This window comes from Typopeltis vanoorti, chromosome 11 (assembly GCF_054136105.1).
Source record: "Typopeltis vanoorti isolate ZY-2024b chromosome 11, IOZ_Tvanoo_1.0, whole genome shotgun sequence".
Classification (NCBI taxonomy): Eukaryota; Metazoa; Arthropoda; class Arachnida; order Uropygi; family Thelyphonidae; genus Typopeltis; species Typopeltis vanoorti.
Genome location: NC_143559.1, coordinates 25034374 through 25062253, shown reverse-complemented (window position 1 = coordinate 25062253; position 27880 = coordinate 25034374). Strand labels below are relative to the sequence as shown.

Sequence of the window (27880 nt, the reverse complement as noted above, 5' to 3'; positions counted from 1 at the left end):
ACCTCACCTTTAGTCGAAAGAGACCAGATAAAGGTTCTTCACGTACCGATGGTAATCGAACCCAGGTCATTTCGACCAAATGGCTTCCTCTATACTGACCGAGCTACGGAGACTCACCAAAGAAAACTGGTTGTCAAAAAATATTGTTACGTTTAACTAAGCCACTAGTGATAGATAAAATTTCTCTATTAAATATGTTGTTAAGATAAAACAGGTGTCGCTGGTATATCTACTGATTTGTGAAATATGGCAGCCAATGTGAATGCTTTTATAAGTAGGAGAGGTGAACAGTTATCAGTTTCAGAGACTTTGCAGTACTCCGAAAAAGATGGAGTGTGCTACCTTTTAGAACTTGCTGATGCTGTTAGAAAGGTTCAAACAAAAGTTAACGAAGTGCTCACTGTAATGATATCAGAAGAAAACGCAATTAAAAGTTTACAAACAGCAGCGAAAAGGGATAGAGGTAATAAAGTTACGATGAAAGAATAGTATGATAAAGTGAGCTTTTGTTTAAGCACAGCTGTTATAAGTAATTTATTTAATTCATAGTGAGAGCCAAGTATCGTCGAAAATTGACACTTATGTCACTGAAATCATATTTGCAATGTCGTAATATCGACTGATTAATCAAACAATAATTAACCAATAAAAATGAATAACGATACTTCTTTTCGTGAATTCATAATCCTGCTGTGTGATCGGCAAAGATTTAAGGCTTGGGATTTCTAAATAAAGTGTTGAAGTGAAATAATTGTTAGAATACCGCGGAGTTGCTGCAAATACCACCATTATCGCTTTTAAACAAATTGAAGATTGGAAACTGAAGGTTTCCTTGAATATTTTATTATTGTTATTATCTGTGACCGCCAGGGAGTCAAGGACTCATCAAGAGAGGCTGTAAAATACTCAAACCACCTCTCATACCTTCCCTTAAGTTTATTCACAATAAATGCACTCACTACCCCTGAAGGCAAACTGTTCTATTCATTCACTGCTCTATGAGAGAAAAACCTAACACATGAGTCTTTGGACTACCTGGAGGTGTGACATAATAATCATATCCCTTTCTTGACTGTGAACAAACTTAACCTGTTTAGATGCGTGTTTTCTCCCCACCTTCAATATAACAAAAAGTTTCATCAGACAATATCCTATAACACCCATTCAGAATTTATAGACTTCTATCATATCACCACTCTTTCTCATGTTTACCAGAATCTGTAATCCACATACATGCAAACTGCCCTCGTCATCTAAATCCCACAATCCAGATATAATCTGTGTAACTCTTCTTTGCACCTTTTCCACACTTCTTTATTCCCTTGAAACCTGGGAGACCAAATTTTCCAGGTGCAGTCTTATCAAGGCTTTATAAAGTGGCAAAATGACCTCCTTATCCTTACATGTTAAGGTTTGCTTCAGCATTGCAATTATCCTCTGATTTATATTTGCAAATTTTGCTATGTGACCTTTGAACCTCAAATTCTTATCCACCATTATGCCAAGATCCCTAGCCTCATTAGTTTCTTGTAGCATAATCTTTCTTATAGAACATGCTGCTGGAAATCTCATCATGCCAAAGTGCATAACTTTACATTAATAACATGAAACTAACAGCCATTTTTGTTTGCCCAAATTTCCTACATTCTTATTCCAATAATTTTATAAGTGCTGGATATCAGTAGCATCCCTATATTCTGCCTATCTTTGCATCATTGGCAAACAATTGCACATCTCCTGTTAGACCCTTTCTAATGTCATTAATGCATAGATTGAATAACAGTGGCCCAAGGACTGAACTCTGAGGTACACCACTGGTCACCTTAAATGTTGCTGATTCATACCCACCATATACCATAATAAATTTAGTATCCTTTATCCAAGTGTAAGCAAACAACGTTTGCACCTGAAAATATCTTCAGGACTGAGGTAAGGTGATACATCCCTTGGCAACTCGTAGCAAAGGTGGATCAAGATCTCATCACTCCTTGTCTCAGTATCTCCCATAATGCAAGGCACATCTCCTTGTGGAGATGTATACTGCTATGCATTAAGGGAAGGGCTACTACCCAGACCGGTTTCGACCTTTATTGAGGTCTCGTCAGTGGGAGGCAGACCCAGAGTGGTGATACAAAAGCAGAAGCAACTGCTGGGAACTTGTATAGGTAAATATGACCTCTCTATTGCTTCTGCCTTAGTATCGCCACTCTGGGTCTGCCTCCCACTGACGAGATCTCAATAAAGGGCGAAACCGGTCTGGGTAGTGGCCCTTCCCTTAATGCATAGCAGTATACATGTCTGCAAGGTGATGTGCTTTGCATTATTGGAGATACTGAGACAAGGAGTGATGAGAGCTTGATCCACCTTTGCTACGAGTTGCCAAGGGATGTACCACCTTACCTCAGTCCTGAAGATATTTTCAGGTGCAAACTTTGTTTGCTTACACTTGGATAAAGGATTAAAATAAATTTATTATAGTCTAACCAAGTGCAAAATAAACTTTCAACCACCATATACCACATTTTGATATCTGTCTGTCAACCATCTACTAATAGAAGTCAAGAGTTTATATTCCAATCCCTATTCTCTGGGTTATGCAACAGCCTTTCATGTGCTATCCTATCAAATGCCTTAGCAAAATCCAACATTATCAAAACGTATTGCCAGCCTGGTTGGCCGGGTGGTTAGCGTATCCGCTCTCCAGCCAAAAGGCTGCGGGTTTGAATCCTGCCGTGGGCATGGTTGTTTGTGTTTGTCTGTGGAAATACTAGTGGTGGTGGCAGGTGATAGATGGTGTTGGTGTAGTTGTAGTTTGTAAATGGAGTGGTGGACGCAGAAAGATGTAGAGTAGGTGTCCTCCCTTGATGAGTCTTTGGACTCCCTGGAGGTGTCATGTAATAATAATAGTATCCATTCCCTTTATCCGACTCATTTATAACATTGTTATAAAATATAAGTAAATTGCTAAAATGACCTTCCTTTAGTAAATCCATGCTCCTTGCAGAGTATATCTTGTTTGTTTACCCATTTCTGTTTATAAGTTACCAACTTCTCTAAAATCTTAACTACCAATCCAGAAATGTTGATAGGTTGGTAGTTAGACACTTCAAGTTTTGTACCACCCTTGTACAATGGAATTATCATACATTCCTGTGGTATCATTCTTAAGCCGAGACTCTATACAAACATATTAAAGGCCTAGCCAATTTGGTTGGATGTTGCTTTAGCAAATGGGCTGATATTCTATCTGTCCCTATTGACAAATTTTTATCCAGGTTATGCAAGCTCTTCAACCTCATTATCATGCACCATCTAACTCTTCATCCAGTGTAGCAGTAGCACTGTGCACCATGTTACATACACCTGATTTATATATATTATAGCAAAGTGAGCACTCATTAATTGAAATTATAGTTTTTTTGCAGATGTTCATTCCATGTTCGTTACTTGAAGATACTTTTACTGGTGATGTTGGTTGGTTGGTTTATATTTTATTTGGCACAAAAACTACAAAGGTCATACTGTGCCATACTAAAGGTTACAACATTAGCATTTACAGAAAATTGTAAACAAGAATCTGGTTTCACAAAGCAGCATCTATAGATAAACAGAACTGCTGCAGAGGGCACAGCAACACACAAGGTCAGAGATTATTACAGTAGTGCAAAAATAGTTAACAATATAAGTTAATACAAAATACGAAAGACTAAGCCAAGGAATGCAGTATCTACATATGTAAAATTATAATAGATGCTTTTACAGCAGTACAAAAATAGGCAAAAAGGGATTATTATACAATATGCATGGATGAAAATTAAATTTAGCAATGCAGTATAAACAGAATTTAGCAATACATATAAACCGAATTACTAGAAAGTACACAAATAAGTAGGATGTCCTACAGCACTACATGATTATTCAAAAAATAAAGTAGTAAATAAGATGCATACACAAAATGTATGTTAAGTGATGCAGTATCTACATATAAACAAAATTACTGCAGAGATTTCAGCAGTACATAAATAGATAACTATATATACAAAACAAATCAAGGAAAGCAGTATCTACATCTAGTAAGATTACAACAAACATTATTATACTAATACTTAAAGAGTCAGAAAGGAAGTATTATACAGCATTGATGCATAAAATTTATGCATCAATGCTGTAAATACCATAATGCTAATTATGGTATTTACATATTAACAAAATTACAGCAGAGTGATACAAATATACAAGTCAAGGCCTATGGTAATACATAATTGGTCAGATCTAACCTAATGAATAATATGTATGTATAAAAGTTAAGTTAAGCAAAAAAGTATTTACATATAAACAAATTTATGGTCAAATGTGTTTGTACAAATTAATTCTTTCTAAAAAATTAAAAACATCATGCAATTTTTGTGCAGAGTTGTGAATGATTAGAATGCCTTGCCTGAGAATGTGGTGTCTGCAAAGAGTTTGAATGTGTTTAAAACACGGTATGATGAGCTGTGTGTGTGTGATAAAAGGACCTCCCAGATGTGTCTTTGACTCCATGAGGTCTTGGGGTGGTGGTAATAATAATAATAATAATAATAATAATAATAATTTGTCTGAGTCTGCTAGCATTTCCCTGAGTGCATATGGCTTGGTTAGATAGGTGAAAATTTCATTCCTCTTTCGTGTAAATTTTTGACAATCTACCAGAATATGATGAATAGTGAGATGTGTGTTGCATTTTCACATATGGGAGGGTCATCAGCTCTCAGTAAATCAGAATGCGTAAGGTGACTGACCTATGCGGAGCCTAGCAAGGGCAACCTCCTCCCTTCTCTTTGTACATTGACTAGAATGCCAGTGTTTAATTTCAGGTTTAATGTTATATAATTTGTTTGTTGATGCTTCTTGCCATGCTAACTCCCACTGAGCAATTAGCTTGGATCTTATAAGTTGTCTGTAGTCTGTATATGGAACTGTCAAACAGTATGTGGAGAAGGTATGAGCTGATTTAGCATCTGCAGCCTCATTTCCTTTGATTCTGATGTGGCTGGGAATCCAGCAGAACTGAACATCAAAATTAAGGATTTTCATTTTGTGAAACAGGTGTAGCACCTCATAAAGTACTGGATGTGTATTATACACAGGAGAGGAGATAGCCTATAAAGAGCTTAATGAGTCTGTATAAATTATACACTTTGGGTAGCAGTTTTCTTTTATATGCACAAGTGCAAGCTGAATGGCATGTAACTCTGCTGTATAATTACTGCAGTTTGGTGAGATCTGATTTGAGATAATAATGTCAGGAAACACAGCAGCACAGCCAACAGAGGTGTGAACTGGTGATATGACTTTGATTCTGAATGTAAGAAGCTGAGAAGTAGATGTGCAAATTATGATATGACCATCCACAGAGTTAAAAAAGAAGAAAGAAAAGAAATTGCTCTTAACTCCTTCTATACCTGCCTACTCAGTGCAAAACTGCCATTGCCCATCTTTGAGGATGATTTTATTATTTTGATATTTTTTTTTTGTTTATTTTTTTAATCCAGATGAGACTATCAAAATAAAAATAGCCCTACAAAGCAAAAGATCCAACAAGAAATCATTCATAATCTCATATCTGTCCCATCTTGAGTATAATATGATATAAGGTTGTCTGATGGATGGAGAACAGTTAACTTTATATCAAAGTTGACTATTGTCTTCCATATTTTAAAGCAGGGATTCCCAACCATTTTTACCTATTGACTTCCTTTATAAAAGCATCTCTGACCATCCCTTCTCCCTTGTTCCAGTGTAGTATATCCTTTTAGTACAGATTTGGCTTCCAAATCTTCTGCATTACAATTAACTTGTAGAATAAATTCAACTTTAGATGCATTATAATCAGAGGGGATAGAATTTGCTCTGGTACAATAATATCACGAAGATCTTGAAATTGAATGCTCTTTTTTAGTTTCTTCAAGTTTTTTGTGTATAACAGCAAATTGTCATTTCGAAATACATATTGTTTTTGATAATTGATAGGCATGACAGCTTAGCAAAGTAGTTAAAATCTGTGATTTAAAGTGGTTATAAATAGGTCCATTTTGGATCGACATATACAAATAATTGTCCAAACTTCTGAATTATATTCATATTTCTACCTTCAGTCTTATCTTGTTCGAATGTTAATTTCCACCACATGATTTTTGATTCCATTAATTATTTGCTTAATGGTTCACTTATTTCTGTTACAGAATTAAATTTCAATCAGACATTGCAAACAGTTTCTTTATGACAAAATATCTCTGTATGTAAAAGCTTTCACAATTTTGATCGCATTACGATATGAATGAGTTACTAGTACATGTGAAAAAGAAGAGTGATCTCATCTATCATACCATGGCCACAGACTCACAAAGTTATGAGTCTGTGACCATTCCTCCTTCACAATCATAGCTCTCCATCTCAGCTTGCATCTATCATACCATGGCCACAGACTCATAACTCTATGAGTTTGTAGCCTTGTGACACAAGGAGTTTGTGGATGACTTGTATTTTCATTGGATTTGTAATCAGGAGTCTTGAGAAAATGTTGTTTGAGAAGTTTGTGAGTGCAGACTCAGCATAACTAGAATGCTTAAGTGTGTGTGTGTGGGGGGGGTGCTGGTGAGCACAGGTCTCTATATTGCCTGGACCTGCAGGAGAGTGATCACATGATGCTAAATGTATCACTTCCAGGTTCTTAACTTTATTTGACTAAGCAACACAAAGTGTAAGGAAGGTGTGGAATGATGCCAGAATTATTCAGAACAAGGGTGAGCAGTATTTGGCATTGATTAGATCAACTTGTCCAATAGTTATAGGCATTAGCGAGACTTGGTTGACTGAGGATGATATATTCATAGGAGTAGAATACAAAGGATATGGTATCTTCAGAGAGGACAGAAGGAACAAGTTGGGGAGGGGGCTGTTAATGATAGCAGAGTAATTGAAGCCAAATAGAGTAAATACATTAGGAGAACAGGTTGCAGAAGGCAGTTCGTTTGAGGCTAGGTTGCTTTGAGGCAGTTCGTCTGGTGTGAGATAGAGGCCAACAGGATGAAATATAGAATTGTTCACTGCTATAATCCAGGATGTATAAGGGATAATGTAGATGACGTGCTGGCAAATTAGCACAATGAGTACAAGTCAAATAATTGTTATGGGTGATTTCAACTATGGGAACATAGATTGGGAGGAGGAATGTCATGGAGAGAAGGAAATGGAATTTATTTAGCTACTGAAAGATAATTACCTGGTGCAGCATGTAATGCAGGCGGACACAAGATTTGAGTGTTGGATCTGATCATTGCATCAGAGAACTTAGTAATGACCAATCTAGCTACACTGCCTCCGCTTGAGGAAAGTGTTCATGTAGTCTTAGTTATAGGAGATTGCGAGACATGTGGAATTTTCTGTTAAGAAAGAATGTATGTGTAATTACAAAGCAGGTGATTATGACAAGCTTAAGAGTCAGCTTTCAGCAGTTCCATTGGATAAGAATTTGGAGGGGGAAGAGATGTTGATGGTGCATGGAAAATGGTTGAGTATTGAAGAAAGCAGTATCAGAATGTATACCCAGAGTCAGAAGGATAAATCAGGTAGGAGTTGGATGGATGAATAGCATCAAGCAGGAGCTGCAGACAAAGTTGTGGAGGGAATATAAAGAAAAAGTGATTAGCATGCCTGTTAGCAGGACAAGGCACACAAGAAGAGTGACTTATATGCTAAGAAAGGTCAAAGTTAATTATGAGAGAAAGCAATGGGGGCCTGTGAAGTTTTAAGTGGGGGTGCTGCCAAAACAAAATAATTTAAAAAAAATTATTTTTTTCCTAATTAGTAACCAATTTATTAATAAATAAATCAGTAGATTTATTTATTAATAAATCAATAAATAAATCAGTAGATTTATTTATTAATAAATTGGTTACTAATTAGGAAAAAAATATTTTGTATAGGCAGCATCCCCACTTAAAACTTCATGGGCCGCCACTGAGAGAAAGCAAGCTGATGAGGCTAAAAGAAATCCTAATGGTTCCTTTGCTATGTTTTATTATTATTATTATTACGTGACACCTCCAGGGAATCCAAAGACTCATCGAGGGAGGGCACTTACTCTACACCTCTCCGTCTCCACCACTCAAATCCACCAACCGCAACTACCTTCATCATCTACACCAATGCCATCTACTGCTGACCACCACCACCACTAGTATTTTTACAGACAATCACACACATCCATGCCCATGGCGGGATTCGAACCCACAGCCTTTTGGCTGGAGAGTGGATACACTAACCACTCGACCAACCAGGCTGGCAAGTAAAAAAAATATGTGGCAAGTAAAAGGAGGAATGACTATGAAAGGATGACATTAAAAAGTGCTGATGGTGGGGGAGGTAACAGAAGCAAACCAAATAATTGAATTACTGTGTGATCGTTTTGCTTGGGTGTACCATCTAGGTCAGGGGTCTTCAATGCATGGCCCGTGGAGCGCTTTGCCGTGGCCCGCCGGCCATTTTGAAAAATAACTAAACATTAAAACACGATTAAATAAAAAATAATTTCAATGAAACCCACGGGCCACTAAGCTATACTGCGGTATTTAGAATTGTAAATGCTTTCCAGATTCACATGGAACGCAGTGAATTTGATACTTTACATAAAATCATATAAAAATAAATATTAAATAGACATGCTTCTTCAGCCATCTACCAGCACCAAGCGGTACTTAAGTACTAGTACTAACGTCGCAGGTAGATGGCTGAAGCAGTAGTTTGTTCGATTGCACTGTCTGCCTTCCAGATACATCTTCAAGGTTCTCGATACTTCGTTATTTTCATATAAATACAAGAGGATCTCATTCACAGTCAGTCAGTCGTGAAGACTGTGATATTCGTGTATAAGTGCACGCAGGTTCGTCGTGTCAGCCATAGCCTATTGTGGTTTTGTATTGCCAGACTTTTTTCATTAGTGTGAGACATATTCAGTGGATAATAACCATTACATGGGCATTTTGGATAATTTTTTGGATTCACCTTCCATTACTATGGCGTCTACAAGTAAAAAGCGTAAATCAAGTGATTTTTGTCAGGTTTTTAATGAAAAGTGGACCAATTTGTACTTTTTTGTGCTGATCGACGATAAGCCGGTCTGTTTAATTTATCATGAGTCAGTGTCATTATCAAATATAAATCAACACTATGAGACAAAGCATGCATCCAGTTTTGATCACTGAAGATAGCTTCGTGTGGACAAAGTGAACCGTCTCCAAATTGATTTAAAATGCCAGCAGGGTATGTTTAAAAGGCAGAGGGAAGAGAGTGAAGCGTGCGTCAAAGTAAGTTATGTAACAGCAATCTCTGGATTAATGTGCCCCCAATTAGTGCGTTTTCGATTAGTGCATCATTTTTTTTTTGATACCCAAATTCGATTAGTGCGCCTATATACATCTTAAAAATAAATGTTACAGATTTTAAAAATTTTCGATCTATACATTTTTTATGGCTAGCTATTTAAATAATCAGTCACCAGGATGAAATAATTTAGTTACCAATTTGAAACATTTTACAAAGTTATTTTTTAATGGCATTCTACACTATTTCCATGTACACTATATTCCAAATTTACCCCCGAAATTTATGTCGTCTGCTTTATATAGCATTTTGCTGATCATATCTCGTGCAATTATTTTCCTTACTTTTTTATTTTAAATTATTTTCCTAACCTTTAATCATTAGTAAAAGAATTTGTGTAAGAAGAAGACTATTGTGATCAACAAATATTTAATGTCGATGAAACTGGCCTTTTTTTGGAAGCGAATGCCCCAAGACTTTTCTAGCCAAATCACAGAAATCGTAGCCTAGTTATAAAGTTGCAAAGTCAAATGAAATTACTGCTAGCAATATGCGAGCCATTTGGAAGCACATTCTTCCACATTGTGCAAATGATTTTAGAGGCTTTTTAAATGAATCTAAGTTAATTAAATCTCATTCTGAGAAGTTGAGTGATTCCAACCTGCTAAATTTAGATACACAGCAGGAAGATCCTGAAGAATATGAAGAAAATTTAATCACTGACAAGCCCAAAGAGGTTTCAAGAAACAATTTGAAAATAGTTTTCATACAATCGAAGTTTTTAAGCAGCAGTGCTTAGAGACTGACCCTGGTGAAGAGAGAACCAGTAAAATTTGCAGAAGAAGCAATAGGGCCATACCGTCAGTTGTATGAAAAAAAGACACACAATGCCCGCCAAACTACGTTAGCTCAATTCTTTGTTAAGAAGCAGAATAATAAATGTATATTCTGAATATGTTTTATTGTCTTTCAGCTTCATGGTTTTCCTTTAACTAGGCCTTGAGACATACCCTAATTCTTTTATAAAAAAATTAAGGGTTAAAAAAGAAATTTGAGGAATGAATTATACTTTTTCCCATAGGTTATTATATTCGAATAATGTGCCTGTTTTAAAGAACACATTAGGCACACTAATCAAGGGATTTCTGTAGCTGAAAAAATTGCTAAAAAATCAAAAGCCTTCTCGGACAGCGAGTTTGTGAAAGAGTGTCTCAACGCTGATGGGGAAATTCTGTGCACAAATAATAAGTAAGTGTTTAAAAAACTAAGTTTGTCTGGGGTAGCTGTAGCATGACATGTTGAAGAACTTGCCAATGACATTGAAGGAACTTTAAAAAAATGGTCGTCCAAATTTATGTTATATTCACTTGCTTTAGATGAGAGTGTAGATGTGAAGGATATAGCACAACTGGCTATCTTTGTCCATGGCATTGATCAACAATTCACTGTGGCAGAGGAACTGCTCGTGCTCATACCTATGAAGAGAACGAAGAAAGGCACTGATTTTCTTGAAGATGCCAAGAAAACGCTCCAGCATTTCTACCTCAGCTTAACCAACCTCGAGGGTGTGGTAACTGATGATGGTTCCCCTGCTATGGTGGGAAAGAACGAGGGGTTTGTTGCACTGCTACGGAAAGAACCGGAACTAGAAGGAAAAAATTTCGTCCATTAGCACTGTTTAATCCACCAGGAGATGTGTGCGAAAACTATTGGATTTGAGAATGTCATGAAAGTTATTGTGACTATCATCAACATTATTAGGGTAAAAGGATTGAACATTCTCTTAACTTAATATTGTCAATTCCAAGAGTTTCTGACCCAAGAGTATGAAGCGGATCACAACGATGTGGTTTATTATAGTGATGTGCGTTGATTGAGCAGAGGGAATTCTTAAAAGAGTCTTTGACTTAAGGAGTGAAATACAGCAGTTCATGCAAACCAAGGGAAAGCCGATTGCAGAATTCAACGATCCAAAGTGGATGACAGACTTTGCCTTTGTGACCGACATCTCATTGCATATGAATGACCTAAACACGCAGCTACAATCCAAAGATCAACTGGTGCACACTCTGTTTGATCACATCAAAACTTTTGTGGCCAAGCTCAAACTTTGGGAGGCACAACTCACAAAAAAAAGACTAAACTCATTTTCAGCTTCTCGCTGATTCCGACTCTTCGTCTCTTGATGAATATGCTAGAAAATTAGCAGTGTTGCGAAGCGAGTTTGAAGAGAGATTAATGAATTTTGTAACCAACAGTCTTCTTTAGATTTATTTTCAATAATTTCAATAGCTTCTCGCTGAGTCCAACTGTTCGTCTCTTGATGAATATGCTACCAAAATTAGCCATGTTGCGAAGCGAGTCCAAAGAGAGATTTAGTGATTTTCGTAACCAACAGTCTTCTTTAGATTTCTTTTCAATGCCATTCAGTGTCAATGCTGCCAAAATGCCAGGCTCAGGACAAATGGAGCTGCTTGAACTCCAAAACAACTCTTTGAGAGAAAAATTATTCAGTGTGCCCTTGCTTACATTTTACAAAGACTATATTTCTGAGGATACATTCCCCAATCTTCGCAATGTAAAAAACATTAATTTCTTACATTGACATTTTTTTATATATTTTTTATTTTTTTATTTTTATTTTTTTTATGTTGAGCCCATACACAGGAGGTTGGTTAGTCAACCTATAGTACATTAGTACTGTGTATGGGTGGTGGGTTGGGAAAGGAGGAATTTGTTTACATTTGATTTGAATGACTTTAAATTGTATTCCTTGGGAAACACAGCAGGTGGGAGACTGTTGCACAGTGCAGGGATGAAGGAAGAGGAAAAGAAACCTGTTCTGTTTGTTTCTAGGTGAACTGTGAAGGGATGCTGTGCAGCAGCTGTATGTGTTCCAATGAGTTTATTACTGAGCGGAGGAATTATTGATGATATTTCCAATGAGCATTTCCCATGGAAATTGTAGAATATACATACTGCAGACACCATACGTCTATGTGAAAGAGGGGGGGGGAGGGAGTTGGTAAGGGATGGATCGTTGATAAGTCTAATTGCTCTCCTCTGTATTGAGTCGAGGATTTTGAGAGAGCGTTTTGGGACCCCACTCCATATTTGAGAGCAGTATTCAATAGTTGGGCAGATTTGTGACTTGTATAATGTTAATAACTGTTTGGGGGTGAAGTAACATCTTGAGCGAAAGAGAAATCCTAATTTTTTTGAGGCTGAGGATGCAATGTTTGAGATATGTTTATGCCAGGAGAGGTTTGATATGAGGGTGATTCCAAGGAGTGAGATCTCAAACTGTCTGGAGATTTGGGTATCATTAAAAAGGATATTGGGGAAAAAATGGTTCTTTTTTATGGGAAATAGTACAGAACTGGGTTTTATTGGCATTGAAATTTACGAGGTTATCTGAACCCCTTTGGAGGATGGCTTGGAGATCAGAGTTGAGGGTCGCGGTGGTTGATGTTCTGTAGGTTGAGGTGAGTTGTGTAGGGTAAGGCTTATCAAATGCAAGCGAAGAGTGTAGTGTGTTGTCGTCTGCAAAGCTGTGTATTGGGTTGGAGGTCAATTGCAGTAGGTGATATATAGCAGGAAGAGGGTTGGTGAGAGGACAGAACCTTGTGGGACCCCAACATTAATTGAGTGGTGAGAGGATAGGGAGCCATCCACCATCATGCAGAGTGTGCGTCCAGATAGAAAACTGGTGATCCACCTACAGAAGCCTAGTACGCCATTTGTGCCAGACCCGGTCAAAGGCTTTGGTGATATCTAGTACAACCACTTGAGATTATTATTATTATTATTATTATTTGACACCTCCAGGGAGTCCAAAGACTCATCGAGGGAGAGTGTGCCAACAGCATCGAACGATTGTCCCCTTCCAACTACTAACCGCGCTCAAACTTACTTAACTGAGCCATTAGTAGCAGAGGCTCTACCAATCGACCAACCTTTGCCGGCAAGATTCGCCAAACTTCTCCATAGCCTTTGTCCAGAGATGGGTGACGTATGTGAGTAGATCTCCTGTTGATCGGCAGTGGCAGACTCCATACTGGCAGTCATTTATTTGGTGAGTGTCTTCAAGATAGTGTAGGAGTTGGGAATTGATGATTTTTTCCATTACCTTCAACAGAACTGAGGTAAGCGAGATAGGACGGTAATTGGATGGCAGTGACTTGTCACCCTTCTTGGGGATGGGCTGAATATAGGCCAATTTCCAATTTGTGGGATAGATTCCAGTGGAGTAGGAAAGTGTATATATAGGTGACATATAATAGGGGTCAGTTCTGGAGCGTAAACTTTCAGAACAATTGGGGGAATGCCATCGGATCCAGGAGACTTTTTTGTGTCTAATTTGGACAGTATTTTTCTGATCTCATCCTGGCAAAAGGATATGGGGGCATTATATGTTGGGTGTCTGGAATGGTTGGAGGACATTTACCATTGTCAGTTATGCATGCATTTGAAGCAAAGTATGAGGTCAGAAGATTGGCTTTTTCTGTGGGTGATGATGCAGTAGAGCCGTCGTAAAAAATGAATGTTTTCTTCATTAAATTATCTTTTTTCAAGTATTGATTGCATTTACTTATCATGAACCCGACTCCTACCTACGCTCTTAAGCTGAGTTTGTTTATTTTTATAGGATTTTATGTAAAGTATCACATGCACAGCGTTCCTTGTGAATCTGGAAAGCATCTTACAATCTAAATACCGCAGTATAGCGTAGTGGCCCTCGGTCTTCATTGAAATTTTTAATGCAGCCCACACTGTCTGAAAGGTTGAAGACCCCTGATCTAGATGGTGATGTTGAAGTGCTGGACATGGTATTGACTGATGGGAGAATAGAGGTTGAAGTAATAGGGATGCTTATAATATTGCAAAATCTCAATACAAACACAGCCATTTGATTAGATGGCATATCAGTTTGAGTATTACAGGAATGTATATGGGAATTAGAGCCTCCATAGATAAGTTGGTTTAGAAGAGCTCTTTGATTGGAAAGACCCAGGTTCAAATCCGTCTGTGATGTGAGGAACCTTTATCAGTCAAATGGTGAGTTAGCTGGTGTCATATGGAGGTGGAGATTTTTTTTTTCTTTCCAGGAAGTCAAGTTTTTCCTCCTTCGAAACAGACAATCCAGCCAGAAGAACACATGCAATATACAGATGTGTGACACTTGGAGAATAAGAATTAACCAACCTATTCTGTCAAATATGTTTTCAAACACCTATGTGGTGAAGTGTGGTTCTACAAGTAAGAATAAATCAGGAGGCATGGGATATCAGTTCCTCTGACCAAGTGTTTAATTTAAGCCTCACTACTGGGAAAGTTCCAATGGAATGGAAAGAGGACAAAATAGTTCCTACTGCATAAAGGAGGCTTCAAGACAGAAGCAGCAAATTATCAGCCAGTCAACATCTCAGGAGTAGTGGTTAAGGTATTGGAGAATTGATGAAAGACAGAATTCAGGACTTAGTGGAGAGGAATATGATACTTTATAAGAGGTAATATGGTTTTGTGAAGAATAAGTCTTGCCTTGGTAATTTGTTTACTTTTTATAATAAAATGACAATGGAATTGGATAAGTAGATCCAGCATAAGTTCAGGATTCTAGCCAATCTTCAGCTAGTATTAGAAACCATTCCATACCTATTGGCTGGAATGTACAAGTATAATCACGATGTTAATATATGTATATAGATAGATACTTGTTGTTGCACCCAATGTATTTCTACAACACCAAATAACACTAATAATAGGACTCTAGCGTTGATGTATAATTTTTTTTTTTTTTTTTTTTTCCACCAGAGGTCAGGCCAACAATTGTTGTAGCGGTTGGTCAGTATCTTTAACAAACCAGTTTGATTGTAGTGTAGCTTGTTTTCTGTGTACAGTTGTATGCTCCAGAAGATGACCTTGCATAAAGGTCGAAACGTCGAATGTAGATTTTAGTTATATTAAACTAAAGTTTTTATTCAAACACGATAGTTGTCTCCATAATTTTCAAAAATGCATTTGATAGAATTTCACTTATAACTCTGTTGCATAAATTGGAGCAAATAAGTTTGGATGTGAATCTGGTGAATTGGGTTAGAAGGTGATGGACATATATGAAAGAGTGGTTAATGAAGGAGTTGAGTTCAGGAGAAGGAGGATCACTAGCAGTGTACCATAGGGCAGTGTACTTGTTCCTCTTTTTAATTTTTAAATTAGTGATATAGGAAATGATTTGACTGGAAATGTTCAGTTATTTGCAGATGATGCAAGACTGGGAAGAATTTTTCAATCTTCAGGATGGCTTGAATAGACTAGCAGTATAGGCAAAGGGAAATGGCTGCCAGTTCAATGTGACCAAGTATAAGGTGATGCACATAGGGAATAAAGAGATCACAAGCTGTGTACTGTATTGATGGAACTGAACTGCAGGAAACTGTTGATGCTAGGGTCCTGGCTGTGATTTTGGACAGGAAGTTGAGGTTTAGAGGACATATTGCAAAGGTAGATAAAATAGTGCATCAAATTATGTGGTGGCTTAAGAATACAGTAACAAGCAGAGATACAGAAGTTCTTGTTCCCCTTTATAAGGCATTAATATCAGACCTTTATAAGGTCACATCTGAACTACTGTGTGCAGATCTGGTCATCTGGATTCCACAGGGATGAAGAAGTGGTAGAGAGGATCAAGAGGCAAGTCTATGGAATGTTTCTATGAGAATAAATTGAAGGTCAGTGGGCTTCAAAAACTACCGGATAGATGGAAAATAGATGACATGATAGAAGCATATAAGTTATTAATATGATACAGAAGACTTTTCAGTACATTGCAGGAAGGGAGAGAATAAGGGATCATAGGGAAATTGTGTAAGATTATGATTCACACAATCTATTATTCTCACAATACCCATTGTACCTTTCCTTAAACTCATTCAATGACAAAGCACTCACTACCACATCTGGCAACACATTCTACCCATTCACCACCCTCCAAGCAAAAAATTTAGTCCGACGCCCTTGCTAATCATAATCTTGCGCAATTTCCCTCCACAACTTTGTCCGCAGCTCTTGCTTGATGCTATTCATCTATCCAACTCCTACCTGATTTATCCTTCTGACTCTTGGTATACATTCTGATACTGCTTTCTTCAATCATCGACCATTTCCCTTGCACCATCAACATCTCTCCCCCTCCAAATTCTTATCCCATGGCACTGCTAAAAGCTGACTCCTCAGTTTATCATAATCACCTGTTTTGTAATTACACATATATCTTTTCTTAACAGAAAATTCTGCATGTCTCGCAATCTCCTATAACTAAGACTACATGAACACTTTCCTCAAGCAGAGGCAGTGTAGCTAAATTGGTCATTACTAAGTTCTCTGATGCAATGATCAGATCCAACACTCTCGAACCTTGTGTTACCTTCATTACATGCTGCATCAGGTAATTATCTTTCAGTAGCTATATAAATTCTATTTCCCTCTCTCTCCATGTGACCATTCTTCCTCCCAATCTATGTTCCCATAGTTGAAATCACCCATAATAATTATTTGACCTGTACTCATTGTGCTAATTTGCCAGCACGTCATCTACATTATCCCTTATACATCCTGGATTATAGCAGTGCCCAATTCTATATTTCATCCTGTTGGCCTCTATCTCACACCAGACGAACTGCCTCAAAGCAACCTAGCCTCAAACGAACTGCCTTCTGCATCCTGTTCTCCTTATGTATTTTACTCTTTTTGGCTTCAGTTACTCTGTTATCATTAACAACCCCTCCCCCAACCTGTTTCTTCTGTCCTGTCTGAAGATACCATATCCTTTGTATTCTACTCCTATGACTATATCGTCCTCAGTCAACCAAGTCTCTCTAAGGCTTTATAACCATTGAACAAGTTGATCTAACTAGTGCTGAATACTGCTCACCCCCTGTTCTGAATAAATCTGGCTTTAGTATACGAAATTGCAATACCATGTTCATTCCACACCTCCCTTACACTTTGTGTTGCTTAGCTAAATAAAGTTAAGAACCTGGGTGATACATTTAGCATCATGTGATCACTCTCCTGCAGGGCCAGGCAATATAGAGACCTGTGCTCACCACACCTCTCCTTCCTCCTTTACAATCATAGCTCTTCGTCTCAGCTTGCAACTATCATTCCATGGCCACAGACTCATAACTTTGTGAGGTCTGCGGCCATTTGAATTGAATGTAACTGCATGTGGAGAGATGAAAATACAAGAAAACACCAAAATGAGAATTTTGATTATCCTTATCAGAATGGATTCACCATCTTCTGCCATGTGCAGAAGTATTGAGAGGTCCCGCATTTGTGGGTGGACAGTAAATACATAGACAAACTTTCCAATATCCACCCCCCTCTTAACAACATCAAAGCCCTTGTTATTAGAGCCTCCAATTTTTTTTCTACCCAGGCTGAACTTATTGTTGAACTCTCCTTTATTCGTCAGACCTTCTTGTTCAGTGGTTACAATGTCAAAAAGATTAACAAATTAATTGTTCCTCCAATCTCTTCACTTCCTTCTCAACTTGCTGACTATACTAATGTTATCATTAGTCCTTATATCCAGGGTATCTCAGAAGAAATAGCTAGAACTCTAAAAAAAGTATACAATCTCTGCATTGCATTCAAATCTCATCTGAAGCTGGCTGCCTTCATCCGCTCTCCCAAGGATACTCTACCTCCTCTCACTGTTCAAGGTGTTTATGGAGTTCCTTCTTCTTGCACCTTATCATATTATATGGTCAAACTGGGAGATCTGCAAACATCCACCTAGAAGAACATAAAAAATACATCCACTCCCATAAATATGGTCAATGAGGTCTAGCTTGACCATGCCTTGGATATCTTGCATAGAATTAAATGGAAGAAAACTACTATGATTCACCATAACAAATTGAAAAAATGTGAAAGATTTTTTCTAGAATCTGCAGATGATTTAAAAAAACAACCTAATCTTTAAGATTATATGGTTGTATTAAATGTCCCAAGATTTGGGAAACTTTAATTCTTAGTCCTCCCACCCAACAGCTAAGACTAGCAATAGCACCCATAAAGGGTGTCGCTCATAGGACTTGAGGCTTTCAGTCTAATTTTTTCCACTTATTGTTTTGTGCTTTTTTTTTACAATTTCAATATTGTTTCCCTGACAATGCCTCAGTTGCTGATATGAAATATAGGATTGATTAAATGTGTGTTTAATTATTTATTGTGCTGTTTTTAATCTATTAAGCCTTATAATTTATTACAGGCATAATTTCCTTCATTGATATCATTAACTGCATTAGTAAAATCTAAACAACGTAACTCATTGTGATCTTAGTGTATTCTCTAAAAAAATACAGTAAACGTCATCCCTCATTCCACACACAATGAGTCTCAAGTTAATTATTATTATTATTGTATGGCATCTACATGGAGTTCAAAAACTCATTGTGGGGAAACCCAAACTATGCACACAATCTGTCATACCTCTCTTTGAAACCATTAACAGACAGAACTCACAACTGACTTTTACAACCCATTCCACACATTTACCACTCTCCAAGAGAAAAATCTAGTCCTCACACCTTTACTAACCACACTTTTACTCAACTTCTAGGGATGACCTCTTGTTCTACCCCTCTAGTCAAGTGCTGAAATATTTCCCCTGCATCAATCATATAAAACCTTTTAAGTAACTTCAATGTTTCTGTCACATTTCCTGTTTTTCACCCAAAATCCAACATCTGCAATCTGCATACCCTCAGTCTATCCTTATAAGGTGCATTCCACAGATCACTCACCGTCTTGATTACTTACCTCTGAATACTCGTGACCACTTCCTTATTCCAGAAACTTAGGAGTTTCACAGTAATCCAGATATGGACTTCTTGTAATCAGTTTATCCCAAATACTTCATACACAGGGTGGTCTTACGTTAATGAACATGCCGTAGAAAGGACTCATTTTTGTGAAGCAGCTGCATAACTTTTTTATGATTGCCAGTTTTTTTTTTTATTAGTAATGGAAAACCACATCACGTAAATGCCTTCCATTTTTGGACAAAGAGGGCCTTTCTGTGACATGTTCCATGACTTATAGGCCACCCTGTACTTTCATTTTATCATTTTTAAGTTCATTCGATTTACTTTAGGTTTTTGCATAAATTGACTCTTATTATTTTATTATTTAAATTTATTATTATTTAAACAAGACCTCATGGAGTCAAAGACTCATCTAGGATATTACTTTGATAATGTTTGTTAAATACATTCAGTATATCTTATAGTAGTCTTCATAGACTTTTTCAAGAGTATAGTTGTTGTTGTCTTCCCATAAGTACTCTTCTTCTTTATGACATAAAAGAATTCCATAGGATTTATTTTGGTTTGGTTTGCTGAAAGAAATTTTGCTGGTTTCTTTGTTACAATGCCTTACTCTTTTCCAGCATGCATGTTATACCTCTCATTGTACAGTTGTACTTTTTTAATGTTCTTAACTTTATCCTGTGTGTTTGTGAATGACTGAGTGGTAGATGGAGTTTATTCTCTGGTATGAGACTGCTATCTTGCTTAGTGGAGATTTGAAATGGCTTTGAAAAAGTACTGTCCAGGCTTTAAAGTAAGGTTTCCAGATTATTCATAGCCCACTAATCTGTGGATTTACAATCGTTTATGAGTGGTTTTAGATAGATTTACAATATTTTATGAGTGGGATTATTTATTAAAAAAATAAAATAAAATAAAATCCAGCCAGTGTGCTATCAGTTAGCTTTCCTTTTAGTTCTTTGTTGGAAGTTTATTTTGCACTTGGTTAGACGATAATAAATTTAGTTTAATCCTTTATCCAAGTGTAGGCAAACAAAGTTTGCACCTGAAAATATCTTCAGGACTGAGGCAAGGTGGTACATCTGTTGGCAACTCGCAGCAAAAGTGGACCAAGCTCTCATCTCTCCTTGTCTTAGTATCTCCCATAATGCAAAGCACATCTCCTTGCAGACATGTATAATGCTATGCATTAAGGGAAGGGCCACTACCCAGACCGGTTTCGACCTTTATTGAAGTCTCGTCAGTGGGAGGCAGACCCAGAAGCGGTGATACCAAGGTGGAAGCAATGTGCTTTATGGGCGATACTAAGACAAGGAGAGATGAGAGCTTGGTCCACCTTTGCTGCGAGTTGCCAACAGATGTACCACCTTGCTTCAATCCTGAAGATATTTTCAGGTGCAAACTTTGTTTGCCTACACTTGGATAAAGGATTAAACTAAATTTATTATTATTCCTTTTAGTTCCTTTTCCTTAGTATTCTCCTAAGATGTCTTGATCACATGCCAACTGGTAATGTGTACAGCATATCCTTTTTTTGCTGAAATCTACCCCTGCCTGGCCTCCTGTGTCAGAACTTGGTGATTACTCTCCCACTCTATCAGGAGAACATATGACTGTTTCACTTCACAGTTATGTCCCACAAGAGCATTATCAAATCTAAAATTCTTAATCCCAATGCTGCTTTCATTTTTACTCACACCAGTTTGCCTAAACATTTCAGTTATCTATTGAACAGTGCATTATTGGGAGGATACTGATAAGTAGAGATAAGAGTGGTTGTACCACTGTTATAAGACCTTTATCTGATCAATTGGACTATTATGTGTACATTTAGTCACCTAGTTTTCATTGTGATAGAAAACCTGTGTAGAGGGTTCAGAGTGAGTGACTAAGGCAACATCAGGACTCTGGAATGTTGTTATGGTAAGAGGTTGAGGAAATATAAATTGCAAAGTTTAGTGAATAAGAAGAAAGAGGTGAGAGAATTTAGCAGGTTTATTGTAGAAATTATTATAGACAGTGGAGGGCAGAAAGGAGAATGAGATGCCATCCCTTGAAAATGCATAAGGATATGGTGAAGAGAGAGAGATTTCATTTTTTACAAATGTATTGTGAATAAATTTAAGGTTCAATATGTTGCCTATTGAGTGAGACCTTCTGCAATGAATTTGCTGACTCCAATGAGATTTGTTATTAATAATAATCAACCATTATTGATTGTTGGTTCTTTTTGAAAGGCCTGCCTTTGAGCAAATGGATGTAACTTTTTTTAAAGAGTTTTGATACCACCAAAATAATGGGTGATATGGGGATAGGAGTTTATACGTATGAATTGTCTTGTGTTTGTGTGGAGCAGATTATGATAAACCAAGAAAGATAGTGTATCAAGAAAATGAAGTGAGTATTGTTTTTAAAATCAAGCTGCAAACTGTAGTTTAGGTAGCTGCTGAGGAAAATGGTTTGTTGATTGGACAGCCATGTTACAAATGCATTGTCAAGGTATTAAGCCAATTTTTGGAGAAGAGGAATTTAGAAAACAGCAGCCTGCCATTTTATAAATTCTACCCATGAAAAGTTGTAAACCTATCCATACTTTGTACCATGGGTGGGCTATGGCTTAGAGAATTCGGTTCCCTCTGCTCTAGGAGCTTCCACTGCACCATCAGTAATATTGCCTCCCTTTAATTGAAAAGACATGGGTTTGAATCTCATCTGAGATGTGCAGAACCATTATAAGAGCCTTTCAGCTGAAGGTGAATTGACCACTCTCATACAGGAATATAAATGTGTTTCCTCCTGGAAACTTTGTCCTACAAAACAGGTAAACTGGCCAGAACACACACACACACACACACACACACACACATGGCATAATATTACACTGGCCTCGTAGCCTTAGTTGCTTTCACTGTAATTTAAAAACAAACAATTTCTTTCTCTAGAAACTATTTTTCAGGTCCTCAATAAGCAGAATGGCAGTCTAATACAGCACAAGAAAAATCATCTACTACCTACCACTGTTTGAAAGTATGAGGGTGGTTCCATAAGTTTCAGGCTTGACTAACTTTTAGAGGTGATAGAAATAAAACAGCTGTGTTACTTTTCAACATAATCTCCCTTTACTTCAACACACTTTTCACATCTTTCAATTAACACTTCTATGCCCTTGAAAAAATAGTCTGTACTTTTGTCGCAAAATGGCCTAAAATTGTATCATTCACCTCATTGTCATCTGCAAATTTTCTTCCTCAAAGGTCTTTCTTCAGTTTCAAGAAGGGGTGCTAAATCTGGGCTGTAGGGTAGGTGTTCAGTCATCTGGAAGCCACAGTCCTTCATTGCAACCTTTTGCAACAATAGCCATATGGACTGGAGCAATGTCTTGAAGTAGGCGAACACCATGACTCAGCATTCATCATCTCTTCTCCTTTATGGTGTCACACAGTTTGTGCAGGAGTATAGCATGATATTCTGCATTTTCACGGTGGTATTCCTTTCCTTGAAGTCAATCAAGAGAATTCCCCAGCAATCCCAAAAGATTGTTGCCATGATCTTGGTGGACTGAGTGACCTTGACTTTTCTTGGCGATGCTTCGCCTGGTTTTCCCCACTTCGTGGATTTCCTTTTGGAAAGAGGATCATAATAAAGGACCATGGTTTCATCCCTAGTGACAATGAATTTCAGCACTTCTCTCTGATTCCCTTGGCAAAGCTGTAAAAATTTGCAGGAACAGATTACATGATGCTCCTAAATTGACGAGAGAAGTCGGGGCATCCACCTTGCATTGACCTTCGTTATATGAAGCTTCTCGTGAATGATGCAAATATGGTTGTTATAGAAAGCCCAACCTTGTTGAAAATTCTCTGGGCTTCATTGAGCAGTTCTTCCTCAACAAGAGAGACATTTTCCTCAGTCATTACTCCCACAGGCCGATCATCTCCAATGCTGTCTCTCTCTCTCTCTTCCTAAGCGAAACTTTTATCCCATTTCTCCAAGTGCTATCAAAGAGCGACCGGATGGTGTTTATGGGGAAGCTTCTCCTTCATATCACACTGTGAAGGAATTCACAGTGTGATATGAAGTCCTTCTTTGTTGAAAAACTTTATCACAGCACAGTTCTAATGTTTAACATTACAGCCACTTAGTGTGCCAAATGTTAGTCAAACGAGTGCCTCCAACTGAATGATGCAGGTAGAGAGTTGAAACTGGTACACTAAGCTGCCCATAAAATTGGTGCGAATTTTGTATGTCAGACCAGAAACTTTTGGAACCTACTTTGTATATAAAAATTAGTAACTAAGAAAGAAAGTGGTGAGCTCATAGCTACCCTATTTTTTTTTAAAGAAAAAAAAATTATTTTGCATTATATAAAGTCATCATCATCATCATCATCATGCCTATCAAGGATTTAGGCCTAGAGTGGCCTGTTCCGGCCTTAGAAGTCATCATTGAATCTTTTAAGTGGACATCCTGATTTTCTTTTTCCTCATGGCTTGTACTTTAAGGCTTGTTTTGGTAATCTTTCTGTTTTCATTCTTTGAACATGTTCCATCCATTTATGTTTATATTTTTTAATTTTTTCTATTACTGATTCCTGGTTTAATTCTTTCATAATTTCTTCATTTCTTTTGTGATCAAATAGGGCATACTTTGCAGTTTTTCTCATAAACTTTATTTCTGCTGTTATTAATCTTTGTTTGTCTTTTTGTTTTATTGTCCAGATTTCACTTCCATACATTAGGACTGGTAGGGCTAATGTATTGTATTATATAAAGTATTCTTATTAAATAGCATTTGGTATTTAATAAGAATTGAGGGTATATATATCAGGAATTTGATGAGATCATCAAATTCCTGATATATATACCCTCAAGGGGTGTACAGGTATCAGGTGAGAATTTGTTTTATATTAGTAGAATAGTGTTCACTGGTGTAAGGTCTTTTAAGTCAAGCAAACCAAGGCAACTCTGATGCCAAAAGTTCTGTCTCATAAGCTCTGGTAAAATTTGAAACTTTTATGTTTCTTTCTATATTCAACTATAAAATATAGATGAATCCATGATATTCTCCATTTCAATATGGAGTATTCTATTCTTCTGGTTTGCCTGTTAACTATATTACTGCAACTGTGCTATACAATAATTTTGTATATTCATAATATGGAAAGATTGAGAAGATGTAATTTGCAGAGTGGTGGAGAGAAGGAACAGGGGAGATATGATATAGACCTACAAGTTGGTAAGGGGTTGTTATAAGATCAATGGTGGAGAAGTTCTACAGAGAATAGTGGGAGTATAATAAATTTAGATTAATCCTTTATCCAAGTGTGTGCAAACAAAGTTTGCACCTGAAAGTATCTTCAGGACTGGGGTAAAGTGGTACAACACCGGGCGACTCCTTGCAAAGGTGGAGTAAGCTACCAACACTCCTATCTCAGTATCTCCCAAAATGCAAAACACATCTCCTTGCGGATATGTATAATGTTATGCATTAAGGGAAGGGCCACTACCCAGACTAGGAGGTGATGACCTTGCTAATGCTTCTGCCTTGGTATCTCCACTTGGGCTTGGCTCCCACTGAAGAGACCTCAATAAAGGTCGAAACTAGTCTGGGTAGTGGCCCTTCCCTTAATGCATAACATTATACATATCCGCAAGGAGATGTGTTTTGCATTTTGGGAGATACTGAGATAGGAGTGTTGGTATCTTACTCCACCTTTGCAAGGAGTCGCCCGGTGTTGTACCACCTTACCCCAGTCCTGAAGATACTTTCAGGCGCAAACTTTGTTTGCACACACTTGGATAAAGGATTAAACTAAATTTATTATAGTCTGACCAAGTGAAAAATAAACTTTCAACAAAATAGTGGGAGATCAGGGGAGAACCAGAGGTCATCCCTGAAAACTGTATAAAGAGGGTGTGAGTAGGGGAGTGAGAGGCAGGTTTTTTTCGTGCAGAGTTGTGAATGATTGGAATGCCTTGCCTGAGAGTGTGGTGTCTGCAAGGAGTTTGAGTGTGTTTAAGACACGGTATGATGAGATGTGTGTGTGATAAAAGGACCTCCCAGATGAGTCTTTGGAAATTTCCCAAGACCCATGAGGTCTTGGGAAATAATAATAATAATATTACAGGTGGAATAGATGACAAACTCCTTGATTTCATCTTTAGATTTAACAGAATGAAAACAACACAATTAAATAATTAAACACAGATTTAACGGTTCCAATATTTTATCTTTTCTGTCACAGAGACATCCTCATCATCTGAAATATAATATGAAAATTGTAATAACACATGTGAAAACACAAACTGTGCTGTTTTCATTCCATTAAACCTAAAGATGTGATTAAACCAGCATTACTATGCCTGCAAACTCCTTAATTGTTGCTTTTAATTTCTTGGATAAGTAGCAAGTCAGGCTGTGGATCTTTTCTTGGATCATCATTAGCTTATGAAGAATGTTTATTGATTTGAGGATAATGTTTATGAATTTAGATAGTTTCATATTCTAAGACAGCACATTGGCAATAAGTTTTGTGAGTACTTTGTGTGATATGTTTGATTGTAAATTCATCACTGGTATTTGTGTCTTTAACTAGTAAACTTGTCCCCCCCCCCCCAAAAAAAAAGCTTCTTTTAAACCAGTCAGAGATAACAGCTTATACACATTACACTTGCCTTATTGCCGAAGCTCAAGTACAAAAGACACTTTACACAAATTATTCTAATTCAGTGGCGTTGCTAGAGCTTTTGCTGCCCGGAGCAGTCCGCGAGTTTGCCGCCCCTCTCAATACACACCAAAAATACTAAACAGTGTATAGGGTAAGGTTCAAAGTGCCGTCCATGGCAAACTGCCCCCCCCCACCCCCAGCTATGCCACTATTCTAATTTGGTAATTAAATGTGATCACACGCAATTTACAGACAAAAATACTAGTGGTGGTGGTGGGCAGTAGATGATGGTAGTGGTGGTTTGGTGTAGTTGGTGGATTTTGATGCCCTCCCCTGATGAATCTTTGGAGATGTCACATAATAATAATAATAAATTTTATACTAAAGTTGTTTTTTTTTGTGTTGTACTCCTAGTACATGTGAGATATCTTTTGAAATGATATTTTAATAGTAATTTGACTTAATTTATATAACTAAAAGCTCATTATGGTGTGCTGCATTATACACAGGTCATAGTGCTGTAAAATGTACTACAATACATAGATTGAAAAATAGTTTTGTTAAGTGCACATATCAGATTATCAAACTTTAAAAACAAATGATTTCCTCAAACTGATAGGACTGTTCGTTCACTGAATTGTATATATACTTATATAGTACAAGTAAGTTTTTTTTTTTAATATTTTTATCATTTGTGTTTAATTTGTTATATTACTTAGATATGCTTTATATTTGGATCATTTGAACTAATTGTATATATGTTACATTTTTTTAGGTAATTTAGATGATGATGATGAAGATGGAGATAGTTGTAAAAAGAGATGATGTAATATATATATATATGCAACATTTGTACAAAAATACCAAAAATGAAGTATTATTCTTGACATAGTCTTTGTAGTATATTTGTATAGCATGATAAAACAATAAAGAAATAATTTGATTCTCTAAATTAAAATTTTTTTACCGTGAAGCTGACATCAGTAATTATTTTGTTGGTTTGTGATCATAAATCATAGCTATATACTCTACGTAGTATATAGCAGAAAAAAACAAAACAAAACAGAGTGTAAAATGGAGAGACAAATATCTCTGGCATTCTGAAAATTTGATTACACAATCTAGTAGGAAAAAATTGACTTACTCAAAATTCTTAGAGCAGCAGTCAGAAAAATTTTTGTATAGCCAAGTGCTTACAGTATTGACAGAATAATGTAATGTATTTCTAATTATAAATACCATACAGTAACTCGCATGTTATTCAGGTCCCTTGGAACTGAACTAGGATAGGCTGAGCAATTGAATGTAGTATAATGCTGGGGGAGGGGAGTAACTATCCTTATTATTTCTAAGACTCAGTAAGATGCACTTAGTGAATGTAGTTAGCAGTCTTCAGTATAACGGACAAATGTTATTGATTAATCATTAATGTCACCTTATTATTGAATAAACTACGTCACTGAAATTTTCAGTTAAGGTTATTTGTATTTCAGATTTTTTTAAATATATATATATTTTTTGGATTCTTAAAGTAATCATTTACCAAATGAGCATACCTAATGTCATTTGAGTTTGTCTTCATTATAAAAGGATAATAAATTATTTATTACATTATGTTAATCATTATTACAAATTAATTTGATTAATATTAAATCAACCTATATGAATGTTCTATATAGGCTCTGTTTCTTCAATATCCCAGAAAAGGAAAATAACAAGTGATATGTTGGAGAGTTCTGTTCTTAGGTCAGGGATACGTAACTTAATATGCTTAATTATATTGTGAGTGATTTAAAGAAAGAGAGATTTGGTTGTTGGCAGAAGCACAGTTAGGGAGAGCATTATAAGCAGTGATATTTCACATTTCTTCAGACGGATCTGAACAGGAACTTTCAATATGCTTTCTTCTTTTCCTTGATTGCCTCTTTAACTTCCTGAATCCACTATGGAGTTTTGATTTTTCTAACCTTGCAGATTATCTCACCACATGCTTCTCTGGCTGAATCAATCA

General features: G+C 36.9%; 1 long non-coding RNA gene across 1 annotated transcript; it reads left to right on the top strand.

Moving 5' to 3' along the window:
- Positions 1-246: 246 nt before the first annotated feature.
- On the top strand, positions 247-26821 carry LOC150101387 (uncharacterized). The gene is made up of 2 exons (XR_016549086.1): positions 247-463; positions 26645-26821. It is a non-coding gene; the product is annotated as an uncharacterized LOC150101387 (long non-coding RNA).
- Positions 26822-27880: the final 1059 nt, after the last annotated feature.